Source organism: Triturus cristatus, chromosome 2_2 (genome assembly GCF_964204655.1).
Source record: "Triturus cristatus chromosome 2_2, aTriCri1.1, whole genome shotgun sequence".
Classification (NCBI taxonomy): Eukaryota; Metazoa; Chordata; class Amphibia; order Caudata; family Salamandridae; genus Triturus; species Triturus cristatus.
In genome coordinates this window covers 947,669,464-947,681,786 of record NC_140582.1, presented here as the reverse complement: position 1 = coordinate 947,681,786, position 12,323 = coordinate 947,669,464, and the positions used below count along the sequence as shown (strand labels likewise).

Sequence of the window (12,323 nt, the reverse complement as noted above, 5' to 3'; positions counted from 1 at the left end):
TGCTGCATTGTGATTTGATGCTGGTTTGGTAGTTTTGCTGAAGACTGTTTTTGTTGACCTGCTTTAGTAACTGGGAGGAGAGTGTTATCACAATGACTTTTCTATGAAATGAAGCCGAGTTAGAGACAGAGTTGAAGATGGCAGATTACCAGAGTCCAAGGTTGGTTCATTCAGCATGTAATGGATCTGTCCTCCCTTGAGGGCAATCAGAAAGTTTAGTTGGCTGCAGTTGACATTGTTGAGAAGTAGAGTGAGCTCATCTCCTTCAATACTTTTAATGATGAATATCGTATTAAGGGCTGGTATCCTAGAGTTTATTCAGGATGTGGTCACGTCAGCATGAGAGAATGAGTTGAAGAATTTTCACTTGGGATGGGGGATTGGAAGAAGTGTGGGTGTCTATTTTATTTTATTCTGAGAAGAAATGATTTCTAGCATTGACTTTATCTATTAATTGTGGGAATGGAGAGTTGTTGAGTGGATTGATACAGTGTCTGAAATTCCTGCGGAGAACATGGATGCTGTCATTGCTTCAATGAGAAGAGGTGTGGCGCCACGGCGACTGACTCTGGAATCTGGGGATCACGGTTTGATCGCCGGCAGCAGATTAGCTCAGCACCATGTGACTCTGGGCAATAGCTTGCTTAATCTTCCCGACGGCCCCCAGCGCCTAGAGACCCTTACGGGTGATTGTTCGCGCTTTACAAATGTGGATTATTATTATTATTATTGTTGGAGGTCTTGTAGAAGATGCCTTTAGTTGTAATGATGAGGGGTCTTCATGCAGAGTTGAGTGTTGCAAGTTGGTTGGGTCCATATAGGATATTGGTCCATATCCATTTCTTATGGATATGGTGCCATGTCATTCTAGAGTGCTTGGGTGTGCCATGATGGAGAACATTTAGGTTTGGTGTATTGTGTTTCTCAGCACAGCACTTTGGGCCAGATGTACAAACATTAGTAAATTGGTATTCCCTATGTATGAAACTCATTGAGTTTCATTTAGGGACTCCTTGAGGATCACAAATCAACCAGCCTTATAAATATTAAAGAGTTAGGTCGCAGGGTGCGACCTATTAGAAATCACAGCCATCACAGAGATGGTGGCCTGCTGAGGTCAGCAGACCACCATGTCTGTGGTTGCTTTTTAATAAAGCAATGTTTTTTTTAATTCCTCAAAGGAAAAGGGGCTGCATTTAAAAAGGAAATAATGTAACCTATAATGTTTATTTTTTAAGAGCAGGCAGTGGTTAAAGGAAAACGGGCTGCATTTAAAAAGTGAAAAAATTAAACCTTGAAGGTTTATTTTTTAAGAGCAGGCAGTCATCCAGGGGACCACTGCCTGCTCTTAAAAAATATTTTTATTTACATTCTCAAAAGGAAAAGGGTCCCTTGGGGTCCCTTTCCGCTTTGCGAATAGGTTACCCTCATTTTAAGCTGGTGGTAAAGTATTACTGTTTTGCGAACGGGATTCAGTCGCAAAACAATTATACATACCATAACGATTTAGAATTTGGAAGGAATGCCCTAAACACACCCCCTTCTGAATACTGAATCGCATTTTGTACAATTGAAAAAGCATCTTTTCCGGTTGCATTGAGACTGATTCTGTGAATTGGGCTGTTTGCAAACGGATAAATGCTTTGTACATCTGGCCCTAAGTTCTACTTACTTTTTTAAAATTATGTTTTACATGCAGAAGGGTGTGTTGATATCTGATTTGGACTGAAGGGTGCTTGGCAGAATAATTAGTATTTCTTGGAGGGTTTCCAAAGGGACATTATTGAAGACACACTGAAGGTACATTTTACTTTTTGGGTTGACCTTGATGCTATGGTGTTCTATTAATGACAGAGAAGGGGCTAGCAAAGTGGTCTCTCCATTCCAGGTGTACTGGGGTTTTGCGATTGGTTGTGTATGAACCCACAGGATGAATTTGAGAATGTTACCTTAGGAGTGAGCGGGTTTGTTGCTATTTTTAATGCCCTGTGTGTTCAGAAGTGTAGAGAAGGATTTGATCATTGCCTTTGTGCTGGAGAGTGCTGGCTTGAGGCAGAGGTGATGGGATTGGATATTTCTTCTACAAAGTGTGTGTTGGGACTGGCAGTGGGTCACTATATCAGACTGAATGAGAATGCCCATGGTACTGGGAGAAGCAACTGGCAGGTGTGGAGATTGAATGACATATATGTTGATCAGTTATTAAAAGTGCAGGGCCAGAAAGACTTGTGGTTGACTGTGAGTGCCCCTACTGCATTGCATATCGTTATACCTGGCATCCTTGGTTGTGGGTTTCCCCTGTTATTTTGCCTTTGCCTCCTGTATTTTTACTTTGTGTTGGACTTCATTTTTGCTGGTCTAGATGCTTTGGGCACTTTGCCACTGCTGTTCAGGGCCAAAGTGCAAGTGCTACCTCTGTACATTGTTGTCATGGATCAGTGTTTCCATAATTGGCTTATTTGGTTTACTGCTCAGTCCATAGTACAGTGCACTGTGTGTGCCCAGGGCCTGTAAACCAAATGCTGCTAGTGGACTTGTGGCACTGATTGTGCCACCCACACACGCAGCCTTGCAAAAGGGTCTCAGGCCTGCCACTCCAGTGTCTGTGCACAGTTTGTTACTGCCATTTTGACCTGGCAAGTGCACCCACTTGCAAGGCCTTAACCTTCCCTTTTCTTACATGAGTCGCCCCTAAGATATGCCCAAGGTACCACTGTGGGCAGGGAGCAGTGTATTAGTAAGGTAAGATATGCCACGATGTGTGTGGCATGTTCTGATAGTGAAATACTGCCAATTTTGGTTTTCACTATTGAAAGACTATCTGTACCATAGGATAGAATGGGAGGTTATTTATAACATCTTATAAATATAACTTTCCATGGGGACAAGATAGGAAGGTAAAGTTTAGTATGCCTGAACTCAGAATATAAAGATGCATCTTCTCCACCTCCTGCTGCGCAGCTGCCCCAGAGGAGACAGAATTGATTTTGGCTGGGCAAAGAGCTTCTCTGCCACCAGTGAACAAAAGAATTTGTGCTATAAAAAGGGGGGCCCAGACCCCTGAACTTTAGATTACTTCTGGAATTCAAGAGAAACCTCTGCCAAGGAGAAGAGCTGGAAGAAACTGGAGGAGAAGTACTGCCCCTTTGCTGCGTGCTGTCTGGGGTGGGCCTGCAGTGGCTGTTTCTGCCAAGGAGAGGAACTGTGTGTATATCCTGCTTGACAAAGTATCCCAAGGGCTTGAGGTAGAGCATGCCCCCTGTTCAAGAAGTCTCAGGAACAGCAAAGACTTCACCATCCCTCTGGGCACTGTCTATGGAACCACTTGTTTCAGTTGCCGCAGAGGACAAGAGTAGCCGACTCTGTCATCAAGTCCGTCACTGGTTCTGTGTCCTGCAGGCACCACTTCACTTTGCACCACATAACTGTTCTGGCCGACGCCACTGGGCAACAGTCATCGAGATGCTGCTTGAACCGTGTCCTGTGGGCACCGCACTTTGCACCACCTCGCTTCACTCTGCCCAGACCTCACGGACACCATCTCTGCCCGCCCGAATAGCAACCGGCTCCGTCGACTGCACCATGACCTTCCAGCACCGCATCGAGCACCGCCTCACTCCGCATCATAGCCTTGGTCTCACTGACAACGTTGGACAGCCGTCACCGAGCCGCTGCCTGCACCGCTAAATGAGGGCACTGCATGCTGCACCGCTTCCACTTAACACTGCAACCGCAACGATTGCCCCTGACCGATTCACCCAATGGTATCGGCCCCAACAAGAAAGGTACTGTAGTGTCTACAAGTCTGTTGACACTATAGCTAAACCTTACCGACGCGGTCGGCTGGAACTGTTAGACTCTGTCATTTTCAGCATTGCTGTAGACCTGGACGGAGCTACAGACTCAGAAGAACTGTGTTTTTATGATATTTCTGCAATTTAAAGGTTATCTTTCAAAGTACCTATTTTCCAGTTTTGTATGTTGGATTTTGTTGTTTTTGGTCTTGTTGATTTAGATAAAGATTTGCTAATTTTCTATTCAGGTGTGGTGTCCTTTAGTACTGTTTTCACTGTTTTACTGTATGCATGCACAAATGCTTTACACACTGCCTCTGAGATAAACCTGTCTGCTCGTGCCAAGCTACCAAGGGGGAGGGCAGGGGTTATTTTAGAAGTTGATTCCCCCTTACCCTGACTAGGAAGAAGGGTCCCTGATTAGACAAAGGTGCATACAATTGCAAACTAGAGACTCCATTTCTAACACATATGCAATCTATTTGTTAGGTGGTGTAGCCTGAAGGGCTTAGAAAATCCAGATGTGTGTAAAAATGGGTGTAAGCCATGTTTCTATAATGAAGAGTGCACCAAGCAAGTGTGGCATGATCACGTCATGGGCATGGATTATAGCCAAGTGTATGTTGATGAGTATCGATGTAAAGCTTAAAACACTTGTGCTGTTCATGGTGCAAGTGTGCTAGTGAGTGGTATACGCAAGACACTGTTAGTGATGTATAGTATTAGTGCTTGCATTTACATGGCTTGGAAGTGGGTTATATGGGGTTCTGCTATTTGTGGCACAGTGTCAATGGCACAGTGAGGAAGGCTTACCTGAGGTGCAAGGAGTATGTCCCTATGGTGCAGATTTCCCTTTAGGAACTGCATCACGCAGTTACACCAGAAGCAAGCAGACCTCCTAGGGGACCATTTCAGTACGAATAATGGGAAGATGCAAATTAACCTGCTCAGGTGTGCTTATATTGCATGTTTAAATTTCTGAACCTTCAGGTCCAATACAATAACTTCACTGATGACACAGCTTACTTTTGCTTTGACTTCAATACCTTAACACTTTTCTCACTCATTTTAAAAAGCTCCTATTCATGCTTCTTATACATGCACTAACTTTAGTCACTCTACACCTGCAGTTTGTTCGCTGATAGGCTCTGTCTCTCGTCAATGTTTTCAGTGAGATGTCTTCTATAGAACCTATCAATCCTGGAAATGAGACTTTAGATGAGTCCTACATTATAGACTGCAGGCAGATTTTGTTTTATAAGTGAAACATTCAGTTATTTTTGATTGGGGTCAGTCAGTGAAGCTCGATTCAGTATCACCCACCCATACATTCACACTTGAGATGAAGCATGCAGCTCAATGCTTATCAATCAGGCATCAGTGATGTGCCCAGGGGGCAATCATAATATTCACCCCTGAGACAAACATCTCACTTAAGGTTAAGAATAATTTTACCCTTGAGTATGAGCTGTGAAGAATTGGCAAATGTGTTCAATCTGCATACATTCAGATAGAGGGAATGAGAGGTGGGGTGACTAAATTGTATGGGTTGCTTGCAGAAAATACGACTGTTGTGTCGATACTCACCATGTACAGGTGGTCATTGGATGTGGGCGAGCAGTGGTTGGAGGACAAATGGTCATTCTGCTGTGCACCGACTGGTCGTGTGTCCTCTAATTACAGACCCTACCTGATACATTATTAATTTCTTCATAGAACATACATGACCCCTGAATGGTTGTGCAAAATGAAACCCTCTTGACATATCGATCAAATGTGCCAGAAATGTAGCACACATATGCTGGATTATTGAATCTGGCATGGGAGTGTCCAGGAGTATCCACTGTCTGGAGTGCAGTGCCAGAGGACCTCAACTGCTGGGTTATGTGGTGCTGTGCTCCCCTCTGCTCGTGCTGATGGGATACACTGCAGATATAATCAACATTAAGGGGGGTTGGGATGCACTCCATTATTCCGATTTGTCCAATTCATCCATCTTGTTCAATAATTGCGTGCACATTGGTAAAGTGCCATGCCCAAACGGCACCAATTTAGTTGCAACTACAGAAGATGGGGCGTCATCTTGCCCCAAACCAATTGCACTGCTTTGTGTGGCCTTGGCCACATGTTGTACTCCAATTGTGCCAATGTAATCATGATAATCCTTTAGATTCTCCTATACAATTTTTCTCTCATACAATTTTTCTCGCTTGCTAGTCCACACGTGGATTTAAATGCCATTTTCTAAATTTCTAGTGATTCAAATGTGCCCATCCGGACCTCTTTAGGAAACACGACTGACGCATGATTCATCGCAGGCAGTGTTTATTCAAAAAAATCCAATGCATTTCGGGCATTACACATGCCCTTCGTCAGGGATCACTATAAATAACAAATACAATTCTAATTAATTATATGGCCGTCATGAATTTCACAAGTACATTCATTAAATTCCAGTAACATATGCTTTACAACCCAGTCATTGACCCCGACCATGAACCCATGCATCACGTATACAAGTTATTTCCTTCCTTTTATATCACAAAAAAACAATCTTTGTGTCATTCCCTGAATTTTAGCTCTTCTATTCTTTCGTTTAAGTAAATCACTCTGTTTTGTAAACCGCCTGTTCATATCTGTTGTTACCTTCCCTTCCCTTTCTTTCGGTTAACATTCTCATCCCGTTTGTATGAAACATTACGTCACTACGATTAATTCACCCTGCTGTTAACCTTCCCTATTTCACCCAGCGTCACTTTATTACATTTCAAATTTGTGTATATGCACGCATTTACAGTTTAATCATAGCTGAAAACCACCCGTTTCGTTTTTGCCCATCTCCCGTAGTGACCTGTGAAAATATTCTCATACCTGCCATTCACGCTGAAAAACCTACATCCTTCTCTGCTTTGCCGGAAATGATAATTCCCGCCATTACTCCTCCCCTATTTCACCGAAATTAAAACTTAGTACTGCCTCCCGATAGGCCCGTTTCACACATTTGATTCACCTAAAGCTATTAACCCGTCTGCCTAACTTCAACGCCCATAATGCAATGTTCTAGGTGAAACCATAAACACGAGGATGTGCATACATAACTACCATTTCAAAGTCAGCTCTTAATGTAAAACCATATTGCCTTTTGTGAATAGTGAATAAAAAAGTTTGTTTTCTCTATAAGAATTCAACACCAACTTTATTGATGAACCAAGATGTTTCGCCTCCGTGTGGACTTATGTGACATTGTCCATTTCTCCTTTCTGTTCTGTTTCTTTTTCGACCAGCGGGTGCTATCTCCATATAGAGCATTTGAATATAATCAACATTAAGGGGGGTTGGGATGCACTCCATTATTCCGATTTGTCCAATTCATCCATCTTGTTCAATAATTGCGTGCACATTGGTAAAGTGCCATGCCCAAACGGCACCAATTTAGTTGCAACTACAGAAGATGGGGCGTCATCTTGCCCCAAACCAATTGCACTGCTTTGTGTGGCCTTGGCCACATGTTGTACTCCAATTGTGCCAATGTAATCATGATAATCCTTTAGATTCTCCTATAGTGTGGACTAGCAAGCGAGAAAAATTGTATGAGAGAAAAATTGTATAGGAGAATCTAAAGGATTATCATGATTACATTGGCACAATTGGAGTACAACATGTGGCCAAGGCCACACAAAGCAGTGCAATTGGTTTGGGGCAAGATGACGCCCCATCTTCTGTAGTTGCAACTAAATTGGTGCCGTTTGGGCATGGCACTTTACCAATGTGCACGCAATTATTGAACAAGATGGATGAATTGGACAAATCGGAATAATGGAGTGCATCCCAACCCCCCTTAATGTTGATTATATTCAAATGCCCTATATGGAGATAGCACCCGCTGGTCGAAAAAGAAACAGAACAGAAAGGAGAAATGGACAATGTCACATAAGTCCACACGGAGGCGAAACATCTTGGTTCATCAATAAAGTTGGTGTTGAATTCTTATAGAGAAAACAAACTTTTTTATTCACTATTCACAAAAGGCAATATGGTTTTACATTAAGAGCTGACTTTGAAATGGTAGTTATGTATGCACATCCTCGTGTTTATGGTTTCACCTAGAACATTGCATTATGGGCGTTGAAGTTAGGCAGACGGGTTAATAGCTTTAGGTGAATCAAATGTGTGAAACGGGCCTATCGGGAGGCAGTACTAAGTTTTAATTTCGGTGAAATAGGGGAGGAGTAATGGCGGGAATTATCATTTCCGGCAAAGCAGAGAAGGATGTAGGTTTTTCAGCGTGAATGGCAGGTATGAGAATATTTTCACAGGTCACTACGGGAGATGGGCAAAAACGAAACGGGTGGTTTTCAGCTATGATTAAACTGTAAATGCGTGCATATACACAAATTTGAAATGTAATAAAGTGACGCTGGGTGAAATAGGGAAGGTTAACAGCAGGGTGAATTAATCGTAGTGACGTAATGTTTCATACAAACGGGATGAGAATGTTAACCGAAAGAAAGGGAAGGGAAGGTAACAACAGATATGAACAGGCGGTTTACAAAACAGAGTGATTTACTTAAACGAAAGAATAGAAGAGCTAAAATTCAGGGAATGACACAAAGATTGTTTTTTTGTGATATAAAAGGAAGGAAATAACTTGTATACGTGATGCATGGGTTCATGGTCGGGGTCAATGACTGGGTTGTAAAGCATATGTTACTGGAATTTAATGAATGTACTTGTGAAATTCATGACGGCCATATAATTAATTAGAATTGTATTTGTTATTTATAGTGATCCCTGACGAAGGGCATGTGTAATGCCCGAAATGCATTGGATTTTTTTGAATAAACACTGCCTGCGATGAATCATGCGTCAGTCGTGTTTCCTAAAGAGGTCCGGATGGGCACATTTGAATCACTAGAAATTTAGAAAATGGCATTTAAATCCACGTGTGGACTAGCAAGCGAGAAAAATTGTATGAGAGAAAAATTGTATAGGAGAATCTAAAGGATTATCATGATTACATTGGCACAATTGGAGTACAACATGTGGCCAAGGCCACACAAAGCAGTGCAATTGGTTTGGGGCAAGATGACGCCCCATCTTCTGTAGTTGCAACTAAATTGGTGCCGTTTGGGCATGGCACTTTACCAATGTGCACGCAATTATTGAACAAGATGGATGAATTGGACAAATCGGAATAATGGAGTGCATCCCAACCCCCCTTAATGTTGATTATATTCAAATGCCCTATATGGAGATAGCACCCGCTGGTCGAAAAAGAAACAGAACAGAAAGGAGAAATGGACAATGTCACATAAGTCCACACGGAGGCGAAACATCTTGGTTCATCAATAAAGTTGGTGTTGAATTCTTATAGAGAAAACAAACTTTTTTATTCACTATTCACAAAAGGCAATATGGTTTTACATTAAGAGCTGACTTTGAAATGGTAGTTATGTATGCACATCCTCGTGTTTATGGTTTCACCTAGAACATTGCATTATGGGCGTTGAAGTTAGGCAGACGGGTTAATAGCTTTAGGTGAATCAAATGTGTGAAACGGGCCTATCGGGAGGCAGTACTAAGTTTTAATTTCGGTGAAATAGGGGAGGAGTAATGGCGGGAATTATCATTTCCGGCAAAGCAGAGAAGGATGTAGGTTTTTCAGCGTGAATGGCAGGTATGAGAATATTTTCACAGGTCACTACGGGAGATGGGCAAAAACGAAACGGGTGGTTTTCAGCTATGATTAAACTGTAAATGCGTGCATATACACAAATTTGAAATGTAATAAAGTGACGCTGGGTGAAATAGGGAAGGTTAACAGCAGGGTGAATTAATCGTAGTGACGTAATGTTTCATACAAACGGGATGAGAATGTTAACCGAAAGAAAGGGAAGGGAAGGTAACAACAGATATGAACAGGCGGTTTACAAAACAGAGTGATTTACTTAAACGAAAGAATAGAAGAGCTAAAATTCAGGGAATGACACAAAGATTGTTTTTTTGTGATATAAAAGGAAGGAAATAACTTGTATTCGTGATGCATGGGTTCATGGTCGGGGTCAATGACTGGGTTGTAAAGCATATGTTACTGGAATTTAATGAATGTACTTGTGAAATTCATGACGGCCATATAATTAATTAGAATTGTATTTGTTATTTATAGTGATCCCTGACGAAGGGCATGTGTAATGCCCGAAATGCATTGGATTTTTTTGAATAAACACTGCCTGCGATGAATCATGCGTCAGTCGTGTTTCCTAAAGAGGTCCGGATGGGCACATTTGAATCACTAGAAATTTAGAAAATGGCATTTAAATCCACGTGTGGACTAGCAAGCGAGAAAAATTGTATGAGAGAAAAATTGTATAGGAGAATCTAAAGGATTATCATGATTACATTGGCACAATTGGAGTACAACATGTGGCCAAGGCCACACAAAGCAGTGCAATTGGTTTGGGGCAAGATGACGCCCCATCTTCTGTAGTTGCAACTAAATTGGTGCCGTTTGGGCATGGCACTTTACCAATGTGCACGCAATTATTGAACAAGATGGATGAATTGGACAAATCGGAATAATGGAGTGCATCCCAACCCCCCTTAATGTTGATTATATTCAAATGCCCTATATGGAGATAGCACCCGCTGGTCGAAAAAGAAACAGAACAGAAAGGAGAAATGGACAATGTCACATAAGTCCACACGGAGGCGAAACATCTTGGTTCATCAATAAAGTTGGTGTTGAATTCTTATAGAGAAAACAAACTTTTTTATTCACTATTCACAAAAGGCAATATGGTTTTACATTAAGAGCTGACTTTGAAATGGTAGTTATGTATGCACATCCTCGTGTTTATGGTTTCACCTAGAACATTGCATTATGGGCGTTGAAGTTAGGCAGACGGGTTAATAGCTTTAGGTGAATCAAATGTGTGAAACGGGCCTATCGGGAGGCAGTACTAAGTTTTAATTTCGGTGAAATAGGGGAGGAGTAATGGCGGGAATTATCATTTCCGGCAAAGCAGAGAAGGATGTAGGTTTTTCAGCGTGAATGGCAGGTATGAGAATATTTTCACAGGTCACTACGGGAGATGGGCAAAAACGAAACGGGTGGTTTTCAGCTATGATTAAACTGTAAATGCGTGCATATACACAAATTTGAAATGTAATAAAGTGACGCTGGGTGAAATAGGGAAGGTTAACAGCAGGGTGAATTAATCGTAGTGACGTAATGTTTCATACAAACGGGATGAGAATGTTAACCGAAAGAAAGGGAAGGGAAGGTAACAACAGATATGAACAGGCGGTTTACAAAACAGAGTGATTTACTTAAACGAAAGAATAGAAGAGCTAAAATTCAGGGAATGACACAAAGATTGTTTTTTTGTGATATAAAAGGAAGGAAATAACTTGTATTCGTGATGCATGGGTTCATGGTCGGGGTCAATGACTGGGTTGTAAAGCATATGTTACTGGAATTTAATGAATGTACTTGTGAAATTCATGACGGCCATATAATTAATTAGAATTGTATTTGTTATTTATAGTGATCCCTGACGAAGGGCATGTGTAATGCCCGAAATGCATTGGATTTTTTTGAATAAACACTGCCTGCGATGAATCATGCGTCAGTCGTGTTTCCTAAAGAGGTCCGGATGGGCACATTTGAATCACTAGAAATTTAGAAAATGGCATTTAAATCCACGTGTGGACTAGCAAGCGAGAAAAATTGTATGAGAGAAAAATTGTATAGGAGAATCTAAAGGATTATCATGATTACATTGGCACAATTGGAGTACAACATGTGGCCAAGGCCACACAAAGCAGTGCAATTGGTTTGGGGCAAGATGACGCCCCATCTTCTGTAGTTACACTGCAGATATACCTAAACCAGTGTGCAGACTAGCTGCTTTGCTGCTGCTGGCAAAAATGATGTGTGGTGGTCTACTGGTTGAAAGGTCCCACTCCAAGAGTGCCTGGCTGAGTGAGGGATGCCATTTGGTGAGAATCAACCACAGGGGTATATTGATAGGCTGATCCCTCTATACCAAATGCTCAAAGACATTATGAGCTGACTGTAAGAAATACTGAGAGGAATACTAAGCTATAACAAAAATGAGGACAATCACACTCAGTGAGTTCAACAAATGTGTAAATATGTAATTCTTTCAGCGTTGAACCGGCGCCTCAGTGGGTGCAGACTGTTTGAAGCTTACTGGAACCTTTCCCTGATGAAGGGCTGGTCTCAAAATGCGTTGGACTCAATTAATGGACTGCATTAACATGGATATCTGTTGAACTTCTTCTAATGGTGTGACTCTCGAACACTAGTTGAGTTAGTGGAATGCTGTAAGAGTTAAAAAAATATTGGATATATGCATGGATTAATTTGCATCATTTGAAAGAAAGATTATAGAAACAGATTGTGGAGTGATTGCAGGAGAAGTTTTTCTATTCGAGGAGGACGCTATTTCAGGAATACTAAGCTGACAGCGACCAGACTTGGATGGGTATTAGGGAACTACTTTC

General features: G+C 41.7%; 1 long non-coding RNA gene across 3 annotated transcripts; it reads left to right on the top strand.

Moving 5' to 3' along the window:
- Positions 1-7,364: 7,364 nt before the first annotated feature.
- LOC146862986 (uncharacterized) lies at positions 7,365-11,415 on the top strand. Of its 3 annotated transcripts, none has more exons than XR_014978199.1 (3): positions 7,365-8,090; positions 8,580-9,471; positions 9,961-11,415. It is a non-coding gene; the product is annotated as an uncharacterized LOC146862986 (long non-coding RNA). The 3 variants fall into 3 exon arrangements; XR_014978200.1 differs by having other exon boundaries at positions 8,580-10,852; positions 11,342-11,415; XR_014978198.1 differs by having other exon boundaries at positions 8,580-11,415.
- Positions 11,416-12,323: the final 908 nt, after the last annotated feature.